At 39.2% G+C, this 16,131-nt stretch overlaps 1 protein-coding gene across 4 annotated transcripts in view; it reads right to left on the bottom strand.

Annotated features, from left to right (window-relative positions):
- suclg2 (succinate-CoA ligase GDP-forming subunit beta) overlaps window positions 1–16,131 on the bottom strand; it is a 131,957-nt gene that overhangs the window by 103,795 nt on the left and 12,031 nt on the right. The window lies entirely within an intron of this gene.

Genomic DNA, 16,131 nt, shown 5'->3' with positions numbered 1-16,131 from the left:
CACCAACTGTGCTGCAGTCAATATTCTGCTTTTGACAACAATCATTGGTTTTTAAAAGAAGTACCCAGCGGCCCCAGCTGGGTTTTGTGCTTAACAGTGGGGAAAATACATTTCTGTGGCGACAGACACACAACCTAAAATATGGCAAAAGCGTCAAGCAGCGCACCACACCTTGAAATTGAATCTGCGTCCTTCATAACCCACTGAGAAGAATTATGGCAGTCTGGTGAAATTGTTTTGAAAGAGCCAACAAAGAAGGACAAACCGACAGGACCAAATGTTACAAGGTGAAACTAGTGGTACGGTGAATATTTAGGCTATATAATGTTAGTATTAGTATCTAAGAGTATGGTATTATGAAATAAAATACAAATAGTAGTTTGACAAAATAATCATAACTCAGGAACTTCACAATCAAGCAAAAATAGTGTCTGAAGCAGTGGGCGTTCTCTGGGTGTGAAAAGAGAAGCCAATGAGGAAGTGCCTTAAACTTGCATTCTTTCTAATAGCCAGCAGGGGGCGACTCCTCTGGTTGCAAAAATAAGTTTGATTGTATAGAAGTCTATGAGAAAATGACCCTACTTCTCACTTGATTTATTACCTCAGCAAAGTTTCAAGTCTTCTTCAATACAGCATGATGTTCATTTAGTAAATTATGGTCCCATTTAGAGTCAAATAGACCATAAAGCAGGGGATGCTTTAGGGCGTGAATACCTTGGGATTAACAGTTCGCTACCACGGCGTTGTCTGGGAGTTGTCAGTGTTTTCGTCTTACAACTTTAACCCTTTCACAGTGTGTTTTCAATTCATGAAAGTTAATTGTAACATTTTGGTTGCCTGAAAATGTCTTATTCAGCGTTCGGTTGTACTTAGCTCCATCCTCTCGTGTCACTTCTGGTTGCATAAAAACAAGATAGTGACGGCCAAAATGCCGAACTCAAGGCTTCAAAACGGCAGTCCACAAACCAATGGGTGACGTCACAGTGACTACGTCCACTCCGTCTATACAGTCTGTGGTCTGAAAGGGGACAGTTGGACAACAGTGGGTGTTTTGGGACACAAAGTCGCTCTGAGCAAAATGTCATTAATAATATTTCAGAGTTGTTCAAGAGATGACTAAAGTAGGGGTGTAAGAAAACACAGATACACGAGTATCGCAATATTATGTTTCGTGATACTGTATTTTCTATCAGACTGATAGTACATGCAAAGAATTGTGGCGGACATTGGTTGAGTGTTTTTCTTGCTGTTTTCACATTCAAAAATGTGTCTTTTTTTAGTTGTGTATTGTATTGTTAAGGCTTATAAAGTAAAAGGAAAAAGAAAAAAATAGTGTTCTCATGCATAATAATTCATTCAATATTCAGATACCACAAAATTACAGTACCTCAATTTTTTGCATGTGTACATGAGAAACACTTGCAGACTTTAAAACCACTGCAGAAACAATGAAAAAACAAAGAAGGATGGATTCAAGAGCAACGAATACAGAGGAGCTGATCAAGCAGGAACCAAAAAACAGAAACTGTGACAACCAAGATGTTTTTGTGCTTGATGTGTGTGCATGTGTACATAATGTATAATGTGAGTGTGTTTTTAGGCTGAGATTTGATCCAGTGATGAATGGGACATGACAAGGCTACACTGTGCCTTTAAAGCCATCACTCCATCATTCATGAGGGGGAAATAATAGGAACAAAAGGGTGTGGGGGTGGGGGGGGTTTGAGTGTATTTGTTCAACATCTCTCAACCATTAAATGATGGGGGGAGTGAAATGTAACCCTGACTAACCCTTAGGCTCAATGCTTATTAGTGATTAAAGGCTAATGAGCTTGACATGGCCACTCCATTAGGGCACAGCCGAGCCAAATCTTTATTCAATCTAGAGCTAAGCACAATGATCAATGGCCCTCAACTGAAAACAAAACTGCACGACTAGTGATTCAAAATTCATGCCAAAACCATCTCTCTCTGTGCCACAGCACACTGTATTAGCATGCTTTCTCCATTCCAACTCTCCGGAGAGCCTGTCAGGAGACTTCATTAGAGCCAAAATGGGTTGTTTTCGAGAAGAACAGTACATGTTGATCCATATTGGCCTCTTCTCTCGCATAACTGAATACAGTAATGAGGGGCATGTACGGGTCACATCTGCAGTCTCGTCTGCAATACCATACTATTCATATGTTTCGGTTATTGCGGTTTGTATGTGTGCATTGCATGCAGAGTTATGCTTTAAAGGCTATTACCCAGAGCTCTCTACAGCCGCCAATATTGATGTGACTCTCTCGCAGGGGTCTTGAAGGGTTCAAAGGCAGGGCGAGAAATCAACTGCAGAATTGCATAAAGATCTGCATACAGTAGCAGTATAAATAACGAAAGAATACATCTGAAAAAAATGAAGAAACGAGAACAAAATTTGGTGAAAACTAAAATAGATTTGGACATAATTGATTCGTCTGTGTCGGTCTGTCTGTCTGTTGTTGAGCAAAACCTGTTGTGTGTGTGTGTGTGTGTGTGTGTGTGTGTGTGTGTGTGTGTGTGTGTGTGTGTGTGTGTGTGTGTGTGTGTGTGTGTGTGTGTGTGACTTTAAGTGCAATCCTCTATCTTTCTGCCTGTCGCTCACTCCTGCATGTCCACTTTAGCGGAACATATCCACACAGCCTTAACAAGCCGAGCTGCAGAACACGTTTCCTCTGTTTTGTGGACTCATTTGACTGCTGTCAGGTACCTGCAGGGCCTCGTCTCTTAAAACACCCACTTCCCTTGCCATTCAAACTGCTTGCCTAGGGAGGATCAGCTCTGCTGCCTGGGTGCATGTCTATCTATCTATGTCTATCTTTTGGTGTACATTTGACAAAAGAAAATGGCAGATGAGAGCCTGTCACAGGACAAGGTTACACCTACTTTAAACAGGAAGTATCATTAGATCCCACCGAGACATATTAACTGACAGGTCTAACCGGCAGACTGTGTATATAGATGGACGACACGTCTCCACTTCCTCCCACTGTACAAAAGGGAAGCCAAAATATCCAGGACACAGCAGCTGCCATCTTGAAATTTTGACGTCATTTGGAGCCAGAATCTGCGCAGTAGTGATCAGGGGGCTGGAGCCCGGAGGTCCCGCCCACACACCCGCCCGAGCCAATCACGAGCTGAGCACGGCCGCAGCTTGTTAGCGTGAGCCACCTAGCTGCTATGTTAGCACTACGGTAGCTGTTTGGCAAGAAAGACCAACAACTAACCATAATATCTCTATAACTACATTTATGATCAAATTGACACATGTTCTATCACACAGACTGGTGACGGCTATGGAAATCTAAAGTTACATCTCCTCTCTCGTACATTTCCTGCTCCTCCGACTCCGTGATTACTTCACTCAGAGCAGCTGTCAATCAAAGCTGCCAATCATGGCGTCTCACCCCCTTTTTATAGCATCAAATAACTAATTAAAACCAAACTTATCAGAAAAATGAACACTTGAACAAACATCAGCGTGATAAGAACTTTGGCCCATATCCCATCTGCTAACATGGAGGGGGCGGGCTTTATGACCTATACTGCAGCCAGCCACCAGAGGGCGATCCAGATGTTTTGGCTTCAGTTTTGGGGAGCAGTCATGCCGTCCATCTTATTTATATACAGTCTACGGTCTATCCATTAGGATTAGATTTTGAATTTAGTGACCCAAAAAACATTAAAATATGGTTAAGCTGGCGCTGCGATCAAACGTTGGCATGTTGTGGACAACAGCATTCTAAGCTCAGTACGGACGTTACATCAGCAATTCTGGTACAAGCTTTTGCAATGTGAAAGTGTGCAGTGTTAGAGACAACAATCCATCAGTGACAACACATTATCGTCACTTTTGGCTTCACTTTTTTTAACAGAGAGTTTCAAGATAACATTAGCAGCATAAATCCCCCCGCCGGCTGCAGCACCACTAGTCCATGCATCCCTAATTGTATCCAACAATTATTTAGAACATTGCTTGGAAATATTAATGTGATCTAACCACGCAATTAAAATGAAAGAAGTCCAACTGTTTGGTAATCCTGGCACATTTGATCATAAGAAGTTCCAATGCAAACAGAAGTGAAACCATGCTAGCCAATACAGAAAAGTCCTAGTAAGGTTGAAAAAACATTCCCTGCCTCTTAGATAGAGGAACAGTGTTGTACACAGACTTAAAAAGAAAGAGGAAATATCCTAAAACCATTGGTGAATGACGATAATGTGACCTGAAAGCATCTCCCATTGTCTAAAAAGGACAAGAAAAGTCTCAAATCCCAATTTCTGCCAAAATGAGGGCACACCTTTGTAGAGAAAGATGCAGCAATCATGTAAATCTGCAATTAGCATTCCCAAACCAGCCAACTAGGACAAACCAATACATATCAATTAAACTGGCTCCCCTGTCAACCAGAACAGGGAGGAGGGAGGATGAGGAGGGAAAAGAGCTACGCAGACTTCTCAAAATAACAGCTGCTGCTTACTGGAGAAGTCAAGTGGGGCTGGAGGTGTCCCTCCAGGCGCTGGCAGTTACCTTGGGCAAAACACCAAAGAATGGAAGGCACCTAGAGCACTTTTCAGTACATACCAAACCCCATAGACAATTTGTATCAAAGAGGAGCTCTTCTAGCAGTCTAACAACAATTTACCTTCATATGCAGCCTGAATGGAACAAGTCATCCGTTACTTTACCACTGTCTGCTGATGTCTTACCTATAATGTTGCTAATGTATGCTGATAGTAATGATAATCATAAACTTTATTTAAATAACACTTTTCTAAACACAGTTACTAAGTGCTGGACTCAACATGACAGCATTTATAGTTTACATTACAAGTAATTGATCTTAAAAGCTTTCAGAAAATGAACAGTAGCAAGACTGGCATAGTCCTAATAAATCCAGATGATGTGTCTAAAGATGACTTTCAGTAAGTGCTTCAACTTAAAGGTCCAGTGCGTAGGATCTGGTGGTATCTAGTGGTGAGGTGAGGAGATTGCAACCAACTGAAGCTTCTCCTGTGTGGTCTTGTCTGGAAGGGAGCCGGCAAATCGCAAAATCTGATCTGAGATCTGCAAAAACTCTTGCAAGACTTGCTGCCAGACGACAGGTTAATGCCTAGCCTTAACAATCTTGCGAGAGATTCCCCAGTTTTCTGGTTCCCTTTTAGCCACTACCCTCCAGTGTGCCAAGCGTGTTGGAGAGCTACGGTGGCTGACGCAAAAACATGAATAGCACTCTCTAGAGCCATTTGACGCAGAGCCACTGTGTAGAGTGTGTGTACGTGGGAAGTGAGTGGTGAAGCAAGAGAGAGAGAGCGGCGGCGACTGAGTGAGTAACGTTATCGACGCCAGCCCAAGCAGGAAAAGTTAACAGTGTTTGATCTGTCCGTTCTGGGCTACTGTAGAAACATGGCGGTGCAACATGGCAGACTCTGTGACGAGGACCCGCTCCCTATGTAGATATAAACAGCTCATTCTAAGGTAACAAAAACACAATTCTTATTATCAGGTGATTATACACTAGAGAAAACATACTTATTATTATTATATTCCATTTCTGCCAACAGATCCCCCTTAATTGTCCTTTAAAAACAATGAATTTATTTCTGTGTGTCACAATCATATCAGAGTTTCTATTGACCCAAAGCTAACGTGGGTAGGAGTGATAGACACAGTATGTTTGTTTTATTGGTGCAAATGTTCCCCATCTGTAGATATGCACTTTTTAATGATACGGCACAATTTTATTATTATTTAATATATTATATTATATTTATTATTTCGGAGTTCCATGGACCCCACTTTGAGAATCACTGATTTACGCTACAGATACACAACTTTTTTTTATTCGTTGCCTTCAACTCCAATCCACCACTTCAAGTTAAACATTAGTACATAATAGGATAGATATTGAGAAGCCATTAGCAGCTGAGCAAGTAATATATATTAAATACAAAGAATAATGTTGTAATGAGATTTTTTTCTTCAGATAGGCCACCAAAAACATGCATGAGACTCTGCGCCAAATTCAATTAGTAACATTACTGGCATAGAAATAAACAGTAACTCTAGCCCTCTATGTTGTACAGTCTCTCCTTACTTATAATTAGTCCCTGAGTGTGTTAATATCACCATGTTTTAATGTTACATTTATAATATTTCCAAGTTTCTTATTTTTAATTCATATTGAGTATTGAAGCTGAAGACAATTTTCCACATTGTGGACAACTGAGCTCCCCGACTAACGAACTAAAGCAAATTTGCCACACTAGGCTAGCAGCTGCTTTGTGAATGCACTGGGGATTCAGCAGAAAAATCTAATCAGTGACAAATTGCAATCTTTCACTTGATGATATTTAATATGCTATAATAACTCCAGAATCAAAATATTTTTAGTCAGCATATTAGAGGCATGTAATTGTTGTTGTTTCACTATGTTCAAAGTGCATGAAATAGCACTTGGCTGACATTCAATTCCTTTGTTTGTGAGAGTTCAGGTCATATCACTGGATGCAAAGCAAAAATAAAACGATAATGATAATACACAAGTGATAAATTATGAAGTTATTGTAATGTATTATAATGTGTAATTTTGTTAATTTATTGTAAATGCTTTAATTGTTGACTGATATTAGAGACTCAAAGGATGATGTTGAGACTTTTTTATTTTTACCTGGCTGCCATTATTGATGACAGATGACTGACGTTGTATTAATGAACTTTTTGGACCTCACCTGTGTGGGAATCACAATCCCTGTGTGAATGTTGTATTCTTCATTATGTTCCGGTGATGGCCTGATGCCAAAATTGCAGTTATTAACGAGCAGTGAATTGAAACAGCAAGTCAGTCTTTCTATTGTTTATTACTTCCCTGTTGACTTTTTTGACATGTGCAGGTATTCTTGACTGCTGGGATAATAAGAATACAGCATAATTAAAACGATGAAGTGAGGCTTGGTATTACTACAGCTGTTGGTGAAATCTGTCATGGCAAAGTCAAGCAATGCTGTAACACAACCTGCATGCAGGCACATCTGGCTCGACTCCATCCAGAAGTAAACAACCGAGTAAGAAAACAGGAGGCAATCTGTTGCTTTACCTGCGAACACATTCTGTAAGTGATCCTCTCGTTATTTATAAAAATGGATCTTAACCTGTAAAACAATGCAACACTCCGGTTCTCTAATTAAAAGAAATCCTCCTCAAAATATCATTTAAAGTACAGAAATGTTATAAATTTACTATAAAGTTGTGAAGTGCGAGGAGGCTTCCAGGGTGCCAAAAAGAAAAGTCATTTTCTGGGCAGCTGAAGTAAAATCTTCAGTAAAAATGATGAACAACTGTGTTAGAAAGTCTCTGGCAAATAAGTTATTTGCTAATTATTATCTATTTATCATCATATGAATTAACTTTGTATTCTTTTCCTGGAAATGTATTAAATAAATTACCATCTATTGGGAAATAGCTGAATATAATTATTAAATAATGTTTATAGTAAAGTAATTTTCGATAATCTTTGAGGTAAATATTGGTGTAATTTGGCAGTTATTCCAAAGGAATTTAAAATAGGTTACTTGCTAATTATCACTTAATTACCATGAAATTTGCAGACCTGTAAAATGAAGTGTTACCTCCACTTAAAGGCAGACAATGCCCAAAAAATACTTACAAAAAAGGAAAAATTGTGGTTCTTTGATAAAAAGTCAATGGTACAAGCCTGTGTGCATAAAATGTAAGGAGAAAAGTCAACTCTGATTCCTACTGAGCATTTTGGTAAGAAACAGAATTATAATACCGACCAATTTGCCTCTTTAGGAATAGATACGTCATATAAAGAGATCCCTCTTAGAGAATAAACTCCTCCTCCCCCTTCAGACTAATCATGACCACAATTATGGTTTCAGTCACTGCAGTCATGCTTAATGCTAAGTGCTAACAGACAGTTAAGTCATGATGCTGCCGAGGTCTTGACAGGAAAGGAGTAATCCGAGTGTTACAAGAAGAAAGCAGTATAGTAAGTGGCGATTGGCAGCGTGGTAGTAAGGCAGGCAGCTGGCCTGCAGTCTCCTGAGACGCTCTCTCTACAGTAATTATCATCAGCGGCACTCCAGAGACGATCCTACCCAGACCTTCTACCTGACTACTGTTCTACTTATTCTTAATACACACACACACACACACACAAAGAAGACAATAGACACACAGTGTGCTGTACACACCGGTGAGGACACACTATGGCACAAACAAAGTTGTGTGCTCTGACTTGGGCCCTAGATGGCATAAATATTCACAGCAAACTTCTCTACACACAAAAGCACTCAAGATCTTTCTCATGAGTGCATCCAAGTGACGAGAAGTGGGGCGCCGAGGCAAGAGAGAGTCGGAGCGGTGACACTGATAAACAGCTATATTCTCTATTAATATATGGAGATGATGATAAACAAGGCAAGAAAGACATTTAAGGAACAGGTCTCATTCGTCCTGCAAATCAGAGGAGACAGGATTTCTCAGTAGAACTAATACCATAGAACACAAATAGAAAAAAACAAACTGCAAGGTGGAAATTGGAAATGCATTAGTAAAGAATCAATAAGCAAAGTTCTGTCTCCTTTCACTTTACAGTTTTTGTTCAAATCAACCGTTTCTGACAAAGCACTTGGTCCACTATCAAAACACCAGAGAGGCAAACAAAACATGTACCTGCTTTCCCTTTAGGTCAGGGACACGTGAATTTCCAGGAGGTAAAAACATGCCATCACTAAACCCATGAAGACATGCAGTATTAATGCGACCAATAATAGCCCCGTCATTGTTATCTTTTCTACTCTTGCAACTGCATTTCAATTTTAATGCATGAGAACAGCAAAAAGCTTTACAAAATTCTAATTATGCCGAGGAGAAAGAAGCCAAAGTCATATTGAGGAGGAACTTATTCCCTGAAAGAATTTTGCTTTCAGCAGGCTTGCAGCAAGAATCTTGACATTCAGCGAGTGATCACAAAATGTCACGGAAATACACTGTAGCTGAGGTGGATACTAACCTTTTTTTTTTTTTCTTCTTAGAAAACGGCTTTTTGTTTAAAGCCAAAACTAAAAGTCTGACTCAGTATGATCTTCATGGTGCTTTTGGTTAAAGATGAAGTAGGCGAGATTGGAACAAATACGATTTAAAAAAGTTATTTTTATAAATCACTATATCCTGACAGTAGTACATGAAACAGGTAATCTGAAAAAAAAATCATTTGCCTCTGTGTCCTCCGGTGCTCCTAATGGATGATTAATGCAAGATTTCAGAGACCGGAAGAAAACAACCAATCAGAGCTGAGCTGGAGTCTGTCGTCTCTGAGCAGCTGTCAATTACTCGCGAACTTCGATCAAACGGTCAAACTAGGCAGCGCTGATCAAATATGAATCAATATTCTGTTACTATAATGCCTATTTCTCTCCTCAAACGTTTTCAGAAACATCTTGAAGTGTACCGTTTAGCTGTAAAATGAGAAAGTTTGTGACTCGGCAGCCATGTTGAGATCTGTTGAGGAAATACCAAGCACCACCCACCAGTCGTAGCACAGCCAATACGCTCTCTCTCTGAAATGACCTGTGATTGGCCATAGTTTCCCCGTCACTTTTTAGATTTTTTTAAAGCCTGAAAACAGAGCCATGAGGAGGTGCAGAAGTCTAGTTTCCTCTCAGAACACTTGAATTACAATATGCTGAAAGGTTATTATGGAATTTTTGCCCAATGATGCCAAAAAATTGTTGCCTATTGACTCTCTAATGTTTTAATCAAAATGTCCAACACTCACACAGAGACGTGTTGACCAGTGCGAGTTTCAATGCCATCCCATCAAAATTAAAACATAAAATTCATAAAATTTATTATATTAGGGCTGGGCAATATCACGACATATATCGTCAAAACAATCGAAAAATATTGTATATATTTTTTTAAATCTTCTATATATTCCATATTTTTCTTCTATCGCGATATAGGTTAGGTAGGGATGCACCGATATCGGATCGGATAAAAGATTTTGGCCATATCGCACAACCATATATCATATATTCATATTCTGTCAATTAAAATTCATGCACATTATGAATTTTGTACTCTGATTCACATTAATATATATATATATATATATATATATATATATATATATATATATATCATACTTATACTGTCCCCCAAAGCGGACATTTAGTGTGTTTTTAAAACACTCACAGTAATGTAGCCCTGGCAATTGTCCTTGTAAGATTCAGAACTCTTTTGAGGTGATCTCTTGACACATTTAAAAATGTATTAGAGACGGCTGTCAATCAATTAAAGTATTTCATCACGATTAATCGTATGATTATCTATAAAGAAATTAGTGGCGTTAAAAAAAATTTGCGTTAACGTTAACTTTGACAGCCCTAGTAATATAAAAGAAAAAAGAAAACAATTGGGTCCCTAGCGCAGGATCCTTCAGTAAAATTTTTTTAACAAAAACCAACATTAAAAACGATGGAGCATATAATACAGTTTCACCACAAACTATGTGTTGGAAAAATGTTGAGAGGAAAAGTAGCAAAACAAACCCACAACTCACAAAGACAATTCATAAAACTAAATTGTGTTGACATAAGTAAAACAAGAACAAAGGAATCTTTGGAGCATTAAAATGTGCTGAATAAACTATGTCACCATACGGCCGCTCTCTTCACAGAGCACTCAGAGTGGCTGTGCCCTCACACAAAGACACACAGAGGACAGACGCTGCTATGGCAGCAGCTGCATCAGATTGCAAAGTCCTTGTCGCAGCTGTACTGATCCACGAGTGGCATTGAAGGACGAACTATTGGTATAGTCAATGCTACTTTCACTGGTCCATATGGTATTCAGTACGGGATCACGCAACATAAGGACTTCTCCTAAGAGGCACAAAATTGTGCAGTCTCATGTTTGGATGAGAGCAGCCTGCGCAATGTCAAACCGCACTTGTAGTGAGAAATGTCATCACAGTGAGGGGATGTCTGATGGCGGCACTTTCCAAAGTCATTTCAAGACATGCATGCCACTACTCTGTCGTTTGCCCTTCTGTTAAACTTAAAGAGTCAATATCCTAGGGCTAATTTAAAGCAGTTGTCTTTATCACTATGGGAGAGAGGAACAATGTCAAAAAGTCACCATCTGACAGACTGGTTCGGGCTCCCTTGGAAATTTATTAGAGCCATAAGCCTTAATTTACAGGGGAAGGTTACAAAGCAGGCAATCACCTTTGATCGGGCCCATAAACAGCAGCCAGTCAATGCTGCGCCGCTCGTTAATCTGTCACTCAAAATTTCAAAGAGTTGACATCGCAGGTCAAAAAACGCATTTGTTTCTAGACTGGAAGTGAAGCCAGAGAGGATCCAGCCAACAGTGAGTGAAGATGTGATTCTGCTCTGGCAGCTGGTAACACTAAGAGAACATTATCTCTGAACACAGGCTATTTATCTAACCGAGGACGTCAGCACTGTGGTGTCAACAACACAGCCCACACATATCTTTTAGTAATGCCATAAAGTTCATACATGCTAATATCTATTTCAATAGCTTTGCTTTATGAATACTGTACATCTAATCTTCATACATAAAATGACAAGTAGTTAAATGACTCATGTAATGTGCATATGTAAGGCATTTTCTGATGCATATTGATAATGAATTAGAGCCTTAAAATAACTGTGATCTTAATTTCCCCTATATTATGCAGTGCATATACAATATCACAAGGTTGATGCTAGAAAGGATGGTCCGAAGGGACGAATGGTTAGGGTTAGGATAGCCTATTAGTCATTAGTCACGAAGCCAAAATGGCCCGTCTGTCGAGTGATAAAGTACCCGGCATCATCCGGCGATCTTCCGCATCCATTGAGCCCATAGAGCAGGCAAAGTATAGCGTTTCCTTTGACCCCGCCTCCCAGCCCTCGCTCCAGCCTCGGTCTGGATCTCATTCACATGAACGGAGGAAGGGAAATCACTCTGAATTCGGCTATTAGTGCATTTTACAACTTTTAGGACCTAATCATTTAAATAAGGTGCTATTCAAGTGTTCATACTGGAAAATGTATTTACCTAAAAAAATTATCCGCAGAGTTACAGACGTCTCTTTCCCAATGTAAGATTATAGGAAAAAGTATATTTTGGCCCAATGGCATCACGTGACGGACACGGAAGTTGTAGTACTTCCGTTTGGCCACTACATAAATTTACATCAAAGCCTGGCGCTCTTCCAGGGGGCCTGGCAGAATTGGGCAAGCTTCCTTCCGAAACATCCATTCTAGCATCAGCCATATCACAAACACCTACATGTAGAGCAGAAACAATTAGTTAATCAATCCATTGACAATTTTATTGGCAACGTTTTTTTATGTATTGGCAAGAATCTGATGATACGATGCGTATCACGATACAGAGGTTACGATTCAATATATTGCAATGCATTGCGATACTGTAGTAAGGCCATATATATTTTAACCTAATTTTAGGAAAACTGTCATATTATAAGGAACACACTGCAATATGCATAAAATCTGCGTTAAAAAAAGTTTTACTTCTGTACCCTTATGCTAATACCTGTCTCAGTGTACTTTGTTATGTTGGAGTGGAAGAATCAAATGGCTGAAGATATTACAACACTGCTATCTAGCGGTTGGGGGTTTAAACACAACACAAAATGAACCACTGTCTGCCACAAATCTTTGAATGTAAACTATTAATACAAAATTTAATAGAATTTTTTTGAGAATCGATACAGTATCACAAAACATCATATTGCAATACTCAAGTGTATTGATATTTTCTTACACCCCTAATAGTGAACAGAATATTTTTGGGTGTTTGGACTATTAGTCTGACAAAACAAGACATTTGAATTCGTCACCATAAGCTCTTAGTATTTGTCACTATTTACTGTTATTTTATAGACAGTAATTATTCAATTAACCAAGAACATAATGAGTAGATTAATCTATAATGAAATATATGTATGCAAACCAATACAACATCCCTGCAAAAACGATAAGACCGTTACCTTTCTGACCTTTACTGTTTGTTTTTCTGTAAACAGACAAATGTTGATTAGACTCCGTATTGGTAAGCAAATTGTTGGTTGTATAGCACTGTAATGTTGGGTGAATTGAATATTGTAAACTCCCAATTTACTGCAATAAACTGTCCATGGGTTCATGATATTATGTATTTTTTTATGTTGGTGAATACAAGTCCTACTGTGCTTTTTCAGGCTGTGTTTTCTTTGTACAACAGACATCGGTATGAGAACCTACAGTACTCTGCAGTACATCAGTGGACATGTAGGAAAAACTGCTCTGACTGATGTGGAAGACACATGCAAAGTGGTTGCTGCTGCTGCTGCATGAGCCAATCAATACCTTATAGGACACCTGAACAAGAGCCAGTTCATCACTCACCACCCTTCAGAAGTCAATAAAAAAAGAAACAAATTACATTATGGAGGTTTTTTTTCCCCAACAGTTTATAAATTATTAATATAGATAAAGCACTATGAAGAGCTGCATTAAGGCAATAAAGAACAGTAGGGATTCAAAATATACCTTGAGTAAGAGACACAATCTAACTCAAGCAGAGGCTATCATCATTTACAAGTCTAAATGGCTGGACAAAGTGCAGCTCCATTAGGAGAAACTCTCAATATGTCAATCCAGGATCAATTCCTAGGACAGTCCATGTAAAAATATAAAAAGGCTATTGGTTTCACAGCTACCAAGGCTAAGGCACAATTTTGCGCAGGCATATTCATGGGGAAATTGCAAATCTGTATTGATGTGACCTTCTTGACACTCCTTTAGTTCAAAGGGGCCTTTGAGATCATTTTAGGACTCTGAACGTCCTCCTAGTGTCCGTCCTTCTAATGACCACAGGGTATTCCTGTGCTATCAAAACCTGAGATGGCCCAGCTTAATGGATTTTTTTCCTCAATTGCCAGAAAAAAATGGAGCAAAAAAACACAAGCATCACAGAAAAATGGTGTTATAGTGTACTATAGTTGTTCTCTATGGCTGGGATTCTGTCTAGCGTAAACCCTGCTGAGGACTGCTTGTTATGCAGTAGGTCACTGGAAGCAGCTTGGTTGGGTATATTCAAACTTTTTGTTTGTTTCTTTGTCTTCTACATTTGGGCATCTGGTGCTTTTGTGTTTGTTTTCACTTTTTGTTGGATTTGCTTTCTAAAAGGAAACAGTTCAGTGCTGTGTTGGAGTAACTTTTGTTATAGTAAAATCTGCAGCACCCTTCAGAATGATAACTATGTTTTTTTGTGAAAATTAACAATAATGGAAGCACTTGATGTGACGGTAGAGCTGGCACAAAGCAGTGCATTTTGCTCTAAACCGCTAACCACAGCCAGTGGACCACTGGAGCTTTGAATATCTCATATTAAACAGTGGTATCCCCAGATGTCTGGTGAGGTTAAAATCCTCATTACTTGTCACGGCCAGACCCTAACCCCTTTGAAATGACATTGCCTTATTAGTGACGACAAATGACTGCAGAGTTAATTAAACAGAATGCTCCTTAAGGGGCATTATCAAATGTTTAAGAAATTAACAGATTGCCAGTTCACCAACTCTATGTAACTGATTTGTTCCCATTCAGGTTATGAACTCGTCTCTTTTCCCCATCCATTTAGCTAACCATCCGGGAAGAATTTAAAGGGGAACTTTATAGTGTCCACTTCCCAGGCCCAGGCTGAATCAGAGCAACTATCAAAATCATTGCCATACTGATTGCAGCAGAATGTTTTTCTGCTAATGAGGTGGCAGTTTGCTACTTAGCTGCAACTCATAAATACAGGCTGTCTTGCAATTAGACAAGCGCTATGTAGTGAGTCGTGAGAGAGGCGACACGCAGTAAAGGAAATGGAGGAGGCAAAGAAGCGGAGTTGATGTGGATTTTCTGCATAAACAGGCCAGTGTGAATCACAGGCATATTCCCACTTAAAGCCAGCCGTGTAACAAGAGCATGCCTCATGAAGCATTAGTGGGCTAATTCAGAAAGCCATCCAGCCTGGTCTCCTTTAATTACTGAAGTACTTGAGTATTGATGGCAGAAGTTCCTGTTTCTGTCCTCGGTTTTGGCACGGCCTCCATAGAGTTGGATGAGGAATAATGGCAATGATAGTAGGGATGTAATACTGGTGAAACCTAAGGCCACTTTGCCATTTGGTTTAACAACGACTGTAATAATGACTCATTCTCAAAAACATAACACTGCAAGGTAATCGACTGCATTTAATAATTAGCCTTTACTTTATGTTTAAGCTGCTACAAAAAGGTGTTTTAAACTCTAGTGCATTTCTTTGTAAACGTGATAATGTTCATATAAAAACAATGTTGATCATTCAGCTATAAAGCAACTTTGACACAATACCTTGAAACCATTGCTTTTAGATTTAAAGATAAATAGGCTTATTATAACAAGGCCAGTGTTTCCCACAGGATTTTGTGAGACTGGTGGGTGGATGCTCTCCTGGGAAGAAAATCTTGTAGGATTTTAAAGTTTAATGCATCATTCTGATGCACTTTTAGAACAAAATCTAGGCTAGATCTATGAAAAAACTTTGTGCTATTGTAAACATGTCTGTGCTCTAGTACAGTGGTTTTCAGAGTGTGATCCGGGGACCCACATGGGCCTTTAATGGGGTTCGAGGGGGTCCCCATAAGCAAAAGGGGAATCATTTATTTTCACAATAAATCGATCCATAAGTAACACAATGACAGAATGTATGACTATTTGGGTAATGGGTTTCATACACTTTCTGTAATAAAACATCTTAAAAGCAAAAATTCCTATCAGACAGGGGATCCTGGGATAAAATCTTATCAAATGGAGGTCCATGGTCTATTTTTTGTCAGTTTAGGGGTCCTTGATGTGAAAAAGTAAAAAAAGGAACCCCTGCTCTAGTTAACTATTTAAAAGGTGCAGTGTGTAGGATTTGGCGACATCTATCGGTGAGGTTATATATTGCAATCAACTGAAACTTTTCCTGTGCCAAGATCCCCCTAAATGCTACACACTGTTCCTTTAATCATAAACACATTGGTTGTATTG

The sequence above is a fragment of the Sebastes fasciatus genome, chromosome 1, assembly GCF_043250625.1.
Source record: "Sebastes fasciatus isolate fSebFas1 chromosome 1, fSebFas1.pri, whole genome shotgun sequence".
NCBI lineage: Eukaryota > Metazoa > Chordata > Actinopteri > Perciformes > Sebastidae > Sebastes > Sebastes fasciatus.
This window is presented reverse-complemented; position numbering and strand designations above follow the sequence as displayed.